The following is a 12,049-nucleotide window of genomic DNA, read 5'->3' on the forward strand; positions in this document are numbered from 1 at the left end:
TAAACCTGTTAGGTTTGTTCATTCACTCATTTTTTCATTGCATTAATCCGTCCTTCAAGCATGTGTCCAATAACTATTTACATAGCTCCTTCCTTGAGCCATGTACTATTCTAGATGCTGGGAATAAAACAGTGACCTTAACAGACAAGATTCCGTTCCCCCAGGAACATACTGGGGGGAAACATAGTGGGGAGGGGGCTGAGGGTAAATAAATAAATGACCAGGGTACTTTCAGGTTTCACTAAGGGATGGGCTGGCCAATGGCCTAGGAGCTGCCCTTTTATGAAGACTCTGCTCAAACAGAAATGAATATGTGTCCCTTGGGCCAGTCAGGTCCTTTCTCTTGAGAATTCGAGCTGGAGACGCGGGCTAGGTTTGTCAGTTGGTAGCTGCAGGAGGGAAAAAATCCCATCCCTCTCCTGTCAGGTCTACCGTGGCCCTATTAAAATAACAACTTCCACCCTTTGGAAAGAGCTGGAGAGGGAGTCAGTCTGTCCTTCCTCCTCGTTCCCTCACCACCCAAAGTGGGCGGATAGGTGAGCCGTTGATGAGTCTGGGAATAGGTCTGAGGGCGTGGGCTCAGTCTCTTCTTCAAGCGCGGATTTCAGAGTTGCCCTGCTGTAAGGGACATCTGTCCTCACCTGTGGTTTCTGTGTAGTGAGATGACCCTGAGGCCTCTTCTTGCTCAGCAGGTGTGGGGCAGGCTGACAGGGGAGCCCCATACTCTTTCTCAGGGGAGTGAGTTCCAAGGTCTAGACTATGGGAGAAGGAGTGGAGTTCTTGCCTCTGATCCCAAGTCTGGGCTTTGTTCTCCAACCCGACTTTACCACCTCAGAAGCTGATATCTTCTTCCGGATTTGACTCCTATGCCTACTTCTCAATTGGATCAGAACCCATGGGGGGAAGAGATCTGACTGGAAAGTCAGAGACCTCAGTGGAACAAAGGAAGTTGTATAAAGAGAGGCAAGACAGAGAGAGTAGAGGAGATGTGTTAACGATAAATTGCTAGAGGGAGGATACAAAACCTTGTGGCAGCCCAGGGGTAGGAGGTGGGACGACAAGAGAACCCCCTCCCTAGGACTGTTCTCGGAATCTCAGCCTGGCTGATTGTTCCTCAGTTCCCTGGAGAGGCCCGTCTCTACTCCTGCAGGCACATCCTTGAAACAAGCTTCCTGCTTGTGTGAGTTCTTGGCAACCAGAAGAACCTAAGTAACAGGGAATGAAAAGGCTTAATACACAGCCTTCCTCCATCCCCAGAGATTCAATAAGCTTCAACCAGCCAACATTTTTGGAAGCCGCAGCCTATGCCAAGTCCTTTGCTAGACCTTGAGAATAATCAGACCTACTATTTATAGTGTTTTCTATGTATCAAGCACCTTTCCAAGTGCAACTGAGCTCTTGTCATCCTCCTAATACAATCCCAATAAGGAACATGATTCCCATTCATAGATGAGGAAACTGAGGCACAGAGAGTTAAAGTAACAAATTCAAGATCTCACAGCTAGTAGGGGGAAAGTGTCTTCATTTGGATCCACCCAGAAGCAGCCCTTAAGACAAGGATTTGAGTACAAGGAGGGGCGTGAAGGGGAGGGAGTGGGGGAGAGAGACAAGAAAGGGAGGGCAGCTACTCACAAGGGCATTACCAAGGAAAGCCGTTGATTTTATGGGCCAGTGTGGCTGGGCTAAGGGGTGCCCAGATAGAGGGCAAAGCATTATTCCTTGTGTCTGTGAGGGTGTTTCTGGGAGAGATTAGCATTTGAATGTACAGACTAGTAAAGACGTACTCACCATCAAGGGGGGGCGTCATCCGATCCACCGAGAGCCTGCATAGAACAAACAGGTGGCGGAAGGGGATTTACTTTGCCCCGGGATTTCCAATAGATAATCTGGCTCAATCCCTATCGGAAATCTCCAGGTGCAGGTTGGGCTTTAATTCCCATTTGCTGATGTGGAAGGCGAGTCTCCGTGAGAAGAGCGAGTGGATTCCGAGGTCGTGCAGCCAAGTGGCATGGTGTCATGCAGGGACTCACACGGGGTCTCAGCTCCCGCTCCCCATATAAGAACGCAGGACATGGTGAGGCCAAAAAGGAACACTCACGGAGCCATAGATAGGGGAGTCATACCACTATAGTCTCGCTGGCGCCTGGGTTGGAGACACAGGAAGCAGGAGCCACATGATCCACAACCCTCCGTCCGCTTGTCTCTGCCAACCAACCTCACTTGCTAGCTGCAATCCACTGTGCGAAATATCCACAATCCACTCTTGCCAGCTCAGCCACCATCTTCTTGCTAGGCCCCATTTGCTGCTAGCGTAGCCACAGCAGTTATATTAGTGGCCAATGGCTCAATGGTTACAGCTGACGGCCAACTAGCCACAGCTGATGGCCATCCAATCACAGCTGATGGCCATTTACTACCCAAGTGAGCACCTTTCCACGTGAGGCCGAGAGCCTGGAAACTGCACTCCTGGCTCTGTCCCCACACACGGCCACAATTTGAGCCCAGATAAGCTAACCTCTGAGCTCATGTTCGTACTCTTAAGTATATTATGCTCTCTTGAAAGGCCTTGTAGTTCACGCAGGAGATCTGCACGTGATTTTTTAGAACAGGGAACTGATTCAAGAAACTTTAGAGATGGAGCCAACAGATGTCGTGGTCAGTCAACTAGATGTGGGCTGAGGGTGAGTGACCGGTGGGGACAGAGTCCCAGAGAGCAGTTTCCAGGCTCTTGGTGTCATGTGGAAGATTATATCTGATCAGCTGTAATCAGATGGCCATCCACTGTGGCTGGGTGGCCGTCAGCTGTTACCGGTTAGCCACTAGCCACTGATATAACTGCCGTGGCTACGCCAGGGGGTTGGCTGGTTGGTTGGCAGAGAAGTGGACGGTGGATTGGGCACCATGTGGCTCCTGCTTCCTGTGTCTCCAACCCAGCCGCCAGCGAGAATATAGTGGTATGACTCCCCTGTCTATGGCTCCGTGGGTGTGCCTTTTTGGCCTCACCATATCCTGCGTTCTTGTGCGGTGACAGACCCCAAGGTCTACAGGCATTTTCAGCACAGAAAGAGGAAAAGAACATGGGATTTAGCATTAGACGCACCTGTAAAAGTAGTGTTTTTTTAATGCTGTCTCGATCACGTTTTGAGGCCCTGGCCAGAGGCTAGTTAGTTCCTCTTGTTGAGCAGCTGATTAAGTTTACACTCCTACCACTTTCCTTTATGTGGCTCTCACACTCCAGGGGTCACGATGCACCTGCCCTGATCATGGCTGGAGCGAAGTACCAGACAACTGGGGACGGCCCCAGAGCCCCCCACCAATGATTCAAATGTGCCAAATCACAGGGAGCCCAAGAGACCCAGATAACCCCCCTCTGCTTGCCATCTATAAGCTGTCCCTACAGCAGCTCCAGCTTGCTGTTACCCTGTCCCCGGTGCAGCCCCCGGTGTGGCTCTGCATGGTGGCCTTCTCTCATTCGAAGCTGTAAGTAACGAAGACTTCTGCCTGTCATCTAGCCGAGCATCAATGTGTTATGCCCTGCCATCAAGAGAATGTTTAAATCTTACCCAAGTCTCCCTGGGCTGCAGTCCCTGGTTCTGACACTACCACTGAGGGATTCTGGGAAAGTTGCTTCACGTCTCTGAGTCTCAGTGCTTTTTATCCGTAAGGTGGGATCATTAAATCCCTGCCTTGAGTGGACCAAGTTGAGAGTAAAGGAAATAATGTAGACAGTCTCTGGCATGAGTCAACTCCTTTGGTTTTCTCCAAGGGCCATTTCTGGCGTTAGAAAGCAGGGCCGGGGAAGTATTTTGGGCTGGAGTTTGGGGGGGCAGAGGGAAGAGGGGAGGTGGGGTGAGGTAGGGAGATTTCCCAGTGACCTGGAAATCCCAGAATAAAATATCATCCCTGGCCAAATCCTGCCTTGTAAATACCAGCAAATGAGATTCTGGTGGGGGTGGGGGCAGATTTGGGAGTCTCAGGAGGGGCCCTTAGACAAACAAATAAGCTATTTGTGCTGTGTGTGTATGTTGCTTTTTTTTTTTTTAAAGATTTTATTGGGGAAGGGGGACAGGACTTTATTGGGGAACAGTGTGTACTTCCAGGCCTTTTTTCCAAGTCAAGTTGTTGTCCTTTCAGTCTTAGTTGTGGAGGGCACAGCCCACCATCCCTTGCGGGAGTCGAACAAGCAACCTTGTGGTTGAGAGCCCACTGGCCCATGTGGGAATTGAACCGGCAGCCTTCGGAGTTAGGAGCATGGAGCTCCAACTGCCTGAGCCACCTGGCCGACCCTGTATGTTGCTTTTTTGACACCCGCACACCTGTTTTCTCTCAGCCCGCAAATGCCAGAAGTAAGGAAGAATGTCCATTCAACTTCAGAGATGTTTATGCTACAGGGCAGGAAGCTCAACACCTCCAAATGGCTGTTGGGGGCTACGAGGGATGGGGGGGGTGGGGGGTGGGGGGAGGGAACGCCTGCAGAGAGCGGCACGGAGCCCCTCCCACCCTCTGTCTCACTGTCTCCTTCCCCCACGTAAGCAGTAGAGGGAGAGCCCCGGGAGATCATCACAATGAAAAACGCCAGCCTGTGTTCCACGCATGGAGGGACGTGGATGCACCCCGAATCAGCTATTTTGCAACCTGTTTGTCCAGCATCTTATATCTAAATTATGTTCCTCAACATTTAATAAATGAGGTTTAATAGAATGCACTCAGGCGGCGCTGATGAAATCTGTCGTGGAAAATATTACGATTTCATTGTTTTTATATAACCTCCTTGGAACCTGCTTCTGCTTATTTCCACGCCTCCCGTTTTCAGGTTTTTCAGCCTTTGGCTTAGCTGTGGAGTCCGGTGAAGCCCCCTGGAGAGTGATTCCCTCTCTTTCTCCTCCATTACCCACGGCAGGGAGGGGCTGCCTGCCTCCGTCTAACCCTTGCCAGGCGAAAACAAAGTTGTAAACAGGTGTTTTAAAAAATAGTTGGTTTCAGATGAAAAATTTCTGTATTTGATTTGTCCTCTGTACCTACAAAGCCATGGTAGCACTTCTCCCCCAGGGAACGATGTTGGATATTTCAGCACTGGTGGCCAACCAGTCATCAATGTGGTGGAAATCCTGTGCCTGGAAGGGAGTGATGACGTCATCTCAGCCACAGATAACCTTCTCTGTGCTGGGCACTGTGTGTTTCATCCTTATGACAACCCTCTGAGAAAGGTCCTCTTATTGTCACCACTTACTGAAGAAGAAATTGGGATTCAGAGAGATTTAGTCACTTGCTCAAGTCACCCAGAACCGAGTAGTAGAAGCAGGATTTGAACTGAAGTCACTGAATTATTCAAAGCCTGTGGGCTTGGCTTCTTTACAACATTGCCTTCTGTTGTCTCATTTTACAGGTAGGGAAACTAAGGCTCAGGAAAGTGAAGTGTGGGTCATAGTTAGGAGCCCAGGTTCTAGAGGTCAAATTCATGCTGTTTCATCTTGAGCAAATTACTTACCCTCTCTGAGCCTCAAATTTTACATTTTTGAAATGGGTTGTTGTGAGGAATTGGAGGGAATAGATGTAATGTGCTGAGTACATGCTTGTCACAGAATAAGTACTCAATACATAATAATTTAAAAAAGAAATGACAGTTTCATGCTCAGTTAGAATTGCACGTGCCTTCAAGTAACTAAAGACCTGACAAACTTGTCGGGGGTTTTATTTGGTCCATGAAACAAGAAGCTTGCTGGTAGCTGCTCAAGATTTCATACCCCACAACAACCTCAGAGACCTGGGCTCCCTCTAATCTTTCTGCTTTGCCCTTCTCCATTCTCGTAGTGTGGCTTTCTTCCTCATGGTTGCATGATGGCTGCCACTGCACCGGCAAGCGTCTTGTCCATGATCCAGGCAAGGGACATGGCAAACCCTTTCTCCCCTTTTCATTCTGGAAGAGATGCTCTTCCTAGAGACTTATGTCTCCTCATTGGTCATAGGTACCTTGAGCTGCAAGGGCTTCAGGGAAGGTGAGGCCTTAGCTTTCTTGCCTCTGTTGAGGAAGGTCTGTGAATGGCTGTAGGGGACGAAGCCATAGTGTTGGACTAAATGCGTGTCTGGGTTGGGATTTGAACCGAGCTCTTACTAAGGCCAAAGCTGCAGGCTTTGCCACAACTCCATCGTTCTTCTTATTAACCCTCATGTGGCCTAATTGCACACGTGAAACCAAGGCCCCTAGAGGTCAAGTGACAGCCCCATAGTCACCGGGTCACAAATTAGAGCTATAACCAGTTTTCTGACTTCCAGCCCAGCCTTGTCATTGGGCCCAACAATTTTGTAAATGAGGATTTTCTATTTACATAAATTGAAAGCCTCCGGTTTTAAACACCAAGACCTTATCTTCAAAGAACTAGGACAGGATGTGACAGAAGCTGGAGGACAAAGTCATCTCAGGGGCAGTGCTGGCCTCAGGCAAAAGCATTAAATAACCCTTCTCTCGCTGCCTGGTTTTCATACCCACAGCCCTTTGATGAGTCCTTAGTACCGCAGATCACCGCCCACCCTCACCGCCCAGCCTCACTCCCCAGTCGAGGACCCCTACGACCAGGTCACTTATCATCCGTTCCCATCCTGTGTCCTCATCCCATGGAACTGCCTGCTGCTCTCCCAGGGGACACTCTTGTCACGAGGTATCCCCAACCCTGCACCCCTGTAGGCATCAGTGGCACTGAATTAATCCATAAAAGAGCTCGTTTGATAAGTGAACTGTGCAAATCTGTATAAGGACTCTCCTGCAAGGGCATTTGAACAGGGGCCTTTTACAGACCATTCTTTCCTCCAAGGAGTGATTCCACCGGCGCAGGTTCTGATTCAGTAAGAGGCTTTCCTGGGCGCTCTCCACCCAGGCACCTTAGGGTGGGGGCTACTTGGGGATGCCTCTAAGGGTTCTCAGAGCCTTCTGTCTCCTGCTTACCTGTCACCTTGTTGCTCTACGAGGGCTGGGAGGTTGGGACAGGATGTGTAGGAGTTGCCCCCCCACGGGTCACCCGATCTGATAGGGTTGGGTTAGACATATTGCCTTCAGTGGTCTCCAGTCCTGCACCGCTGTAGTCATTGATGTCCACAGGGATGACCTCCTGGGGACATTAATGGAGGCAGGGACACCAGCTGCGAGTGCCTAGGTGTGTTGAGGGATTGAGGTGTGGACGGACGAGGTTGTGCATCCCGGATGGTAGTGCATCTTTCCTTCATGTGGACCCGCCAGTAGCAAATAGGAGAATTGCTACCTGCCCCGCCCCCAAACCTCCACCCTATGTGGGGTTGGCACTTCTAGTGGGAGTCCTATGGAGAGGATTTGGGATATTTGGTGGAGTAGGATCTTTCAAAAAGAAAACTTTTCCTCTACATTTGTCAGTGTGGCAGTTAACAGCAAGGGCTCTAGAATCTCCTGCCTTCGCTCAAGTCCCATTTACCCCATTTACTGTGTGGCCTTAGGGGTAATTACAAAAATGATCTCATATGACTATTGTGAGTTTTGAATGAGATAATATATATTTTTCAGTACTTACCACATAGTAGGCGTTTGCATCCGTCAGGGTGCTCCGGATATATAGAAAAAGATTTCCTCTGAGGGATTGGCTCAACTGATTAGGGAGGCTGAGATGTCCCGAGATCTGTAGTCGGCAAGCTGGAGACCCAGCAGAGCCGAGGCGTAGTTCCCGTCCGAAGGCTGGTCGTCTTGTGGTGCAGGAAAAGCCAATGTTTCAGCCCAACGGCAGGGAAACACCAGTGTCCCAGCTGGAAGGCAGGCAGGAGGCGTTCCCTCTTGCTCAGGGGAGGCTCAGCCTTTAGGTTCTATTCAGGCCTTTGGTGGATCGCATGAGGTCCACGCACATTGGGTGAGGGCACTCTGTTTTACCCAGTTTACTGTTTCAATGTTATTCTCACATAGAAACCCCCTCCCACACATACCCAGAATATTGCTTAACCAAATGTCTAGGCACCCTGTGGCCCAGTGAAGTTGATACATAAAATTAAGCATCACAGTGTCCACAAATTATTAATCCATATCATTATGTTTATCGTTTAGACTGCACTTCAGTTTCCTCATCTCTCTCAGGGGGATGTGAATTCCGATCCTCTCTATCTCTTGGAGATGTTATGCGGTGTACCTGAGCGAATGTTTATGAAGGTGCTTGGTATCTTTTAAAGTGATACTTGACAATTCCAGACATTTTCAGGAATTGAAGGCAGAGGATTGGCCCCAACGACCTTGGAAAATCTTCTTTGCTTCTAGAATTCTGTGGCCACTGAAGAATATCAATTGTGTGTTAAGCACCACCCATGGGCTTGAGGAGACTCAAGAGAATAAAAATATACCCTTATCATTTCATGAGGAGAATACAATCTTTGAGAATCCGTATGTGCCTGGATCCCTGGCTGAGCCAAAGTGGAGCTTGGGTGTATGGCAAAGACTGGCTAGCTGCTCAACAATCCCATTTTCTCTTCTTGGGCTCATAGGAAGAACAAATGTCCCAGCTTCCTTTGTAATTAAGTTGGAACCACATGACTAGGTTGTAGCCAGTGAAATGTGGGTGTCTCTTTGAAGGTCCCTCCAGGCTTCCTCTCTCTTCTCACTTGTACAGAGACAGTGGAGGTCATGTGTTGAAGACGGCAGCAGCTCATGATGAAAAGAGCCTCGATCCCTGAGTCATCACTTGGAGGAGGGCTACCAGGAGAGCCTCTCGATCTGCATCAGACTGTGAGGTCAGTGGGAAACACAAACACTGCACCAGCCTCAAGGACTGGTGTTCAGACACAATATACACGCATGCGTGATAATGTGGTGTAGGGAGAGGAGGCTCTGATAAGAAGAGATTACAAAATGACAGAGGGGTCTGTTCAAGTGAATTTGCTGATCTGGGAAAAAATTCCATGGGCATAGTGACACAATCCCAGGAAAAAAGTCCTGGCGTTAGAGGAAAAGAGTAGTTCTGGGAGGGAAAAAAAAAAAAGGTGTGGCTCTTAACTTTTGTCATGCTGGACTGGGCACTGTTGAGAGAAAAAGGTTGTCTGTGTAACAATACTAGTAAGTGAGGCAACACTGTGGTCCCAAACCCCAGTGCTATGGGGTCTTCCTGTGGAGACAGGGTGTGGCGTAAATTGTGCACAGTGGTAGGGAGGTTAGTGCCAGTCGGGAAGCTGAGTCCCCTTCTAGGCTCCCGTCCCAATCTAGAAGCTGGGAAGAAGCACTGTGGCAGCGGTGGTGGAAAAAGCAGCAGCTGCCCACAGCACGAAATGTGTCTGAGCTGTCACCCACTGGGGAATCCCCAGCTTCTAGATTAGGACTGGAGCCTAGAAGGGGGTCGGGGTTCTTCCCTCTGCCAGGGGCGAAGCTATGGAGCTGTAGAACCAGCTGGAGAATCCTGCCCTGCTCAGGTTACCATCCCCATTAGGCAGCATATCATTAAATGTGAAGTTAACACAGAGCAGCCCAAGCAGAGAAATACTGGCGGGGGAAAAAGGGGATTTATAGCACAGAAATCACAGGGACCCGAGCAGGCTGAGCCCTGCTGCCTGAGGACACCGGGAGATGGATTGTGGCTCTAAAATGTCGCAGCAACGCCCAGCTACTGGGGGCCCTTTGCTCCTCTTTCTTCCTTGCCCCAGACTGTTTGCCCTTCCAGATCTAGCTGGCAACTCCGTTCCCCTGCCATCTCTCTTTAGGAAATCACAGCCCTCATCCAGCACGGGTGTTCCATCTCTCACTGGCTTTTAGCTGCTTAGAATAACACGAAGGGAAAACGCAATTTAAAAGAAAACAAACAACAAAAAACGTGGCTGTAACTGATTTATTAATAGCCCATAATGCTGGTAATAGGCAATCTATAAGTCTGTTCTTAAGAATTTATAGGGCAAATATTCCAGAACCATATTAAAGACACCACTCATAAATGCCCGCGAGCCTCAATCTATTAACGGAGGTGGTGGGAGAATATCATTATCTGTAGGAAAACAGAGATCCTGCCCCCAGCTTTGAGTTCCTCAGATGCTCCAAAAAAGCACACAGTAAGTAAGCAAATTGTACGCCATGGGCAAAAGTGTCCCATGCATAGAAATCAGACGTTGGCTTTCTTAATATGTGTGCGCATGTTTCAGAAGGAGCCTGGGTTTGCGGGAGCACAGGGGTGGGAGGGGGGGTGGGGGGGTCAGGCAGACCTAGCCTGTAAGGCCTTGATGCAGAGACTGGGAGTGAGGTGAGGCATTGTGGCCTTTTCCTTTCCTCTGTATTCATCAATACTTAAAATAATTCTGAATATACAAGTAAAACATACGATTGGATATTTGACAAATATTCACAAGTGTTAAAAAATGGGGGGGGGGAATTACCCATAATTCAAGCGACTGTGGGTGGCCTCCTTCTTTGAAATTGCCATTGCTTACAGAATGGTGAGTAGGCCACTTATGTCAGAATTTCTGGGGATAAAGGGTGGGGGCCTCCTTAAAAATGAAGATTTCCAGGCCCCACTCAAATCTATGGAATCAGAATATCTGGAGGTGGGGCTCTGGCCTCTGTGTTGGTAACAAGCTCCCCAGGTGAGGCTGAGCGAGGCATGCTGAAGTTGGAGAACTTTGGTGGTGGTGGTTTTAAGTGATGGTTAGTTACCTCAGTACTGGTACTCAAATGCAACTCTTCAAATCGGCGAAATCAAAATCACTTGGGGACAGCACTATTCATAAAAGCCAAAGCAACCCAAATGTCCATCAGCTGATGAGCAGATAAACAACATACGGTCTAGCTCCACAATGCAGTGTTCTTCAGGCATACAAAGCAACGACGCACTGACACACGCTTACAGTGTGGATGAGCCCTGAAAATATTATGCTGAGTGAAAGGAGACAGACACAAAAGGACTCATATTATAGGATTCCATTTACATGAAACGTCTAGAATAGGCAACTCCATAGAGACAGAAAGTAGAAGAGTGGTTGCCAAGGGCTGGGGGGAGGGGAGACTGGGAGAATGGGGTATGGGGTTTCCTTTCAATGGGTAAGGGCTTCCTTGGGGGGTGGGTGATGAATATATTTTGGAACTAGATAGAGGTGGTGTTGGTGTAACATTGTGAAATACTAAGTCTACTGCATTGTACACTTTAACGTGGTTAATTTTATGTTATGTGAATGTACCTCAAACAAAAACAATCACTTGAGGAAATGAAAAAAAAAAATCCAGATTTCCTAGCTCTGTCCCAAGAGATTCTGCTTTAGTATCTCTGGGGCAGAGCCCAGGACTCTGAATTGTGAAAGGAAACCTCCGCAGCAAGTTCTTATGCAAAACAAGATTTGGGTGTCCCTGTCTGAGCTTGCGTTCAAGCCATAAAGATCTAGAGAGAAGGCAGGGTCTGCCAAAAATATCCGCCACCTGCAAAATCAGTCTCCCGTTTTGCCCCCCTTACCCACCACGTAGGTCCACACGTTGGACTGACTGTGTCCCCTTCCTGCCCAAATTCATACGGCGAAGCGCTCATCCCTAATGTGGTGCTTTGGGAGGTAGGGCTTTTGGGACATAATGAGTTTAGACGAGGTCATGAGTGTGGAGCCCCCAGGACGGGGGGTTGGTGTCTTTATAAGAAGAAGAAGAGACAGGAGCTCGTTCTCTTTCCACCGGGTGAGGACACAGCAAGAAGGCGGCCATTTGCAGGCCAGGAAGAGTCCTCACCAGGACCTGAACCAACCGACACTTTGACCGGGGACTTCCCAGCCTCTAGATCTGTGAGAAATCAATGTCTGCTGTTGAAACCATGCCATGTATGGTATTTGTTACAGCAGCCCGAGCAGACTGAGATGGTCTCCTAAGGCTCGACATTCCCACTCCCATGCCTTTGCCTGTGAAGTAAGTACACCCTGCCTGGTGTGCCCCCGCACCCCACCCCCCTGCCCTTCTTCTTGACCTTTCCAAACTTACCATAAAGCTCAGCTCGAGTCCCCACCTCAGAAGACTCCTAGAGCAGAGTCTCCTCCCTTCCCCAGAGCCAGGTATTTCATTACTACCTCCAGCACCTTGTGAGTTGAATAAGTCAGG

This window comes from Rhinolophus ferrumequinum, chromosome 25 (genome assembly GCF_004115265.2).
Source record: "Rhinolophus ferrumequinum isolate MPI-CBG mRhiFer1 chromosome 25, mRhiFer1_v1.p, whole genome shotgun sequence".
Classification (NCBI taxonomy): domain Eukaryota; kingdom Metazoa; phylum Chordata; class Mammalia; order Chiroptera; family Rhinolophidae; genus Rhinolophus; species Rhinolophus ferrumequinum.